This window comes from Protopterus annectens, chromosome 1.part1 (genome assembly GCF_019279795.1).
Source record: "Protopterus annectens isolate FY-2018-M chromosome 1.part1, PAN1.0, whole genome shotgun sequence".
NCBI lineage: Eukaryota > Metazoa > Chordata > Ceratodontiformes > Protopteridae > Protopterus > Protopterus annectens.
The window spans coordinates 1,765,805,520-1,765,810,519 of record NC_056726.1 but is presented as its reverse complement, the minus strand read 5'-3'; positions in this window follow the sequence as shown (position 1 = coordinate 1,765,810,519).

The following is a 5,000-nucleotide window of genomic DNA, read 5'->3' as shown; positions in this document are numbered from 1 at the left end:
AGAGAAACTGAAACTGAAACAGAAACAAATATAAAAACCTAGAAAGAAAGCAGGCTAAAGCCAAAGCCAAAGAGAAAAAAATACTCCTACAAGGAAACTATCCAAAACAGACCTCATTCCCACAACAGGTATGTGAAGTATAGATGCATGTAATTGACTGTAGTTCTTGGTCCATAATACTGGGATAGAGGATGCAGAATGATTAATATGTGCCATCAGGTGTTGTTGTTGTAATGATGTTCATCTGAACAACTGCTATGGACAATAGAGTGTGTCCCTGTGGGTAGTGGCCATACCCACCAACTGTGCAGAGCAGCACTGACTGACCAGATGTAAGCTATCATAGTGTGTTTTGTGTAATGGAAAGCATGTTTATTACTGTGGCCAATAGCTGGTGGTGGAAGTAATGCCATAATGATGAACATGTGGGTTTCAGAGCCCACCACTTGCAGGACACTCAGGTTAACATTTACTGTAGCAAGCTGAAATGCCATAGGTGTGTAATAGGCTTACCTGCAATCTGGCCCTATATATACCTTCCTAATGTTAGGCTGTGTCCATATGTGACACCTGTCTGTGTTGTAGCAAGGCAGAACAGTGCAGCTGTGCAGAAAGGAGAGTTAGAGATTGTGGACCTGATGTCTGAATGTACCCCATATATATAGGTATGTATATGTGTACACACACAGACATATATATATATATATATATATATATATATATATATATATATATATATATATACATATGATATACAGACACAAATATGTAGACATATATATAAACACATATATACAACATAATATATATATATATATGTGTGTGTGTGTGTGTGTGTGTGTGTGTGTGTGTGTGTGTGTGTGTGTGTGTGTGTGTGTGTGTGTGTGTGTGTGTGTGTGTGTGTTGTGGGTGTCACACACACACACACACACACACACACCTATATATATATATATATATATATATATATATATATATATATATATATATATATATATATATATATATATAAATACATGTTCCCTATATTTCCATCACAGTCCTGCATGCTATGTGTGAGGGAACATCACACATAGCAATACACACAGATATATACAGCTGTAAGTGTTTGCAACATGGACAGTTATGTCACATGTGAAGCCCTTGTTTGAACCGCATCGCCCTTGTCTGTGAAGTTGGGAATGGGAATTTGGGAAGGATAGCAGTATATATGTGGAGGTAGTTTGGGTTGGTAGATATACAGGACAGCCTACAGGTGTGGTATATGACACATGTCGTGGGTAAACACCCTGGATGGTGGGTGTGGTCTGCAATGTGGAAGCCCCATGAGCCCCCATATGGAAACAATAGGAACAAGGCCCTCACCCATTGCTAGTCGCAACAGCAGCTTCATGGCCCTGAAGGTACCTGGTTTGGAGGCTGAGCAGGAGGAGCATGTGGACCCTGTGATTGCGTACTGAGGGCTTTAAGGTGCTGTAGTATATCCCATAAGTTTCTTTGGAGCCCCCTATGGAACAGACCCTGGACCTGACCTTGGGTGACAGGATTATGTCTGTGTGTGCCCCCAGGGGGGTTCACCATCTCCTGAGTGGTTTCACCTGAAGGTAGTGCTGGACCAGTAGATGAGGAGAACCCAGGGTAGGTCCCACATGTGATGTGTCCTGGTAACATGGTCAGATGAGGTGGGAGAGGTGGTTCTGCTGGCAACTATTCCCTAAACATGCGATTATGTCACTGTTATAGAACATATGTGTGTAGTAATAGTCCACACAATCCTGGAACATGTCCAACAGCATTCAAAGATATCCCCAATAACACAGAATGACAGATGTGCAGCAATCACATAGCAAGCATACCACATGCATATATGGAACCATAGTGGCCTTGACAATGGCATGCAGGTGAAATGGTCTGTAACAGGCCAGCAATGATAGTGTCCCCACAGGGAACATGGCTACAAACACATAGCACAAAGCGTGGTACAATACAATATATGTCTCAATGGTAGGTAAGCTGTAGCTATACCTATTGAGTTATGTCAACAGTTTGTTGTTGCTGATATGGTGGGGGGGAAACAGAGATGTGTATTGAAAACTATGGTAACCTTGCTGTATAAGTTGCCCAGACCTGTTTCCATCTTTATGTCTTTCAGGCAAGATATCCCACGGCCGGTTACCGGTGTATTCAGCGGCAGAAAATGAGGTCATTCTTAACCACTTGATACAGCACTATCAGGTTCTCTTCAGCAGGACAGCCCATGAACAGCATGAGTGGACAGCCCTGTGGAAAGATCTAGTCCACAGGGTCAATGATGTCGGTCTGCATAACAGCAGTTATGAGCAGGTCTGGCATCTTTGTAGTGACCTGCTTCGCAATGCCTGTCGGCGTGCTGCTGCAGTTCAGGGGGATCAACTTGGAATGGGGGGGGGTCATGCCATCTATCACCCCCAGATATGTGTTGAGGAGCTCCTCACCAGCCTCGTGGCACCTACCCTCCCGCACATGCAACAACTGGCGGAGACCACAGTGGAGGTGGGTGCTACCCACATACCAGCTGAGGAGGCCGAGGGTAAGGCCACAGGGCACATCAGTAGACCACTGTTGCATCTGCATCTGCATCTGTACAGGTAGATCATGCATATGTGAGATGTCATATATATAGTCTGTTGCTGCGTAGTAGTAATAAACAGATGTGCATAAGCTGTAGTATTGTGGACTTGTACTGTTGATGTGCTGTAGTGCTGCACCCACCCTGTGGCAATGCCACAGCTGTGGCCACTGACATCACATCTCGCACACTCTTATGTAGGTCCCTCTGGTATACTACCAAGGCAACAGCCTGTAGCTGGTGAGTATGGCTTATGTTCATACTTCCCAATACACCAATCATGTAATGGCTATGGTATATTCCATGAACACATCTAACACACCTACCCATAATGCATGCCGTACATCTTCATTGTTGCTGTTAACTGCACTGTATCACAGTAGTGACCATAATGGGGTATTTGAAGGGTATGTCAGACACCTGCAAGATAACTAACATCCTGTCATTGCAAAATGTGTCCACAGGGATGAACATAATGATGGGACACATGGCCTACAGTAGGGACAGGTGTGAAACATCACCCTTATACAGTGCTACAACAGTGTATATACCAGTATTACAATGGCAACTTTTACAGATCTACACTGTGGCATATCATAATACTGTGGTCCACAACCCTTAACACCTGCAATGTGGTCCCAACATGAGCACTGAGTGTGTAATATGGAATTGTAGGTTAGGGCAACAAATATGGGGAATACATACCTACACAAACACTGGAAGCATATGTGTGCACACACTCCAGAGAAAATATAGTGGAGGCAGCTGTTGAGGTACTGCCTGCATGCATTTGTCATGGAAATGCACTGTTCAGCAAGTACACATCCCCAATGTCACACCATGTATTGGTCTGCTGTCCAAGACGTTTGGCCATCAAATTTGCACACTTACCTGCAACAGAGGCAGGCATGGCTTGCACACATCTTACATGACATGGCGTGGGCCCCATACACAACGGGTAGCACCCATAAGCTGCACATGTAGCCATACCTTAACATTGCATATACCATGGCAAACAGTGCAGACAGTCATGTATGTGGCAAGGATGTATGAGACAGGAATGATGTAGGAAATAAACAGATGGCTACCCACGGCAATTGCTGTCACATGCTGCAAACTGGTCATGTGAGCTGCCCACTAACATGCCACAACACTGAGGGGGTAGCAGGAATGTCCATCAAGTACTGGCTGTGCAGTACCCGTGTCAGCAATTGCCTGGATTCTGCAAGCGCATGGCCTATAGGTTAGAGTAAACAGATGTGACAGTTGTACCACAGGAAACATCAGCCAGGCCTCTCTACAGGTAGTGTATGTATAACAGAAGAGGTCTCCAACAGTCATGTGTTGCAATGTGTACTGGTGTACCATGACCACGTTGGAAACCTACAGACAGTATTATATAAAATACAGGTGCTGCACAACCAATGCCTCACCACACCTCAGGCCCAACATCCTCATCTGTACTGTGCTGGTGCCAGTGTACATCTGTATGTTTGCCAGTCATTAGCTGGGACTAGGCTGTTACACGTGGTGTTCAGTGTTTGGGACACTGCAAACTGACACACATGTGTAGGTCATAGTTGTCAAGCATCTGCAAAAATACTGAAGGTGGGGAGGGTATGTCATCATGGCACACCAGTGCACTGCAGCAGGGATCCTAAGGATGCCACAAATGGCTATATCTGCACACAGTCAGGTTGAGGAACTGTGGCAGACAACCCTGACTCCACAGCAATAGTGATGGCAGTGTGTGAACTCCAAGGGATGTGCACATGAGTAGACCTTGCAATTATGCAGAGTTGGGGGACATGTGTAGGGCAGACTGACCATACACTGATAAATGCAGATGGCCCATGCTAGTGTACCCCTGCCAGGAATAGTGACTGCTGTATTACACATAACAATAGGTGCAACAAACCGTCATGATATCGGTGTGCACACGTATGCACCCATGCATTGCATGCATCGTGGTCAGCATCTGCACACTTAACACATTTGTTAGACACTGCATGTGAATGTACAGGATGTATGTCACATATCAGGCTCATGTAATGTTAATATATGCGGTGATGTGGTCCCATGGCATATCAAGGAAGAGTGCATCATATAAATAAGGGTGTGTACACTCCCCATAGCCATGGTAAGATTTCACAGTTGTCAGTGTAATAATATCGTATTGGTAAATCATGCACCGGTGATGTTGAGATCTATAAACCACACATCAGGCATTCACAAATTACATCTGTCCACATATCATCCCAGATATGTGTTGCAAAACACATAGAGGTTGTGAGCATTAGAGCAGACATAACTGACACAGTAATAGACATTCAGCAATGGTTTGTACACCTGTGAGGTATGGTGCACAGTACATGGCAGGGTGCAGAACAAA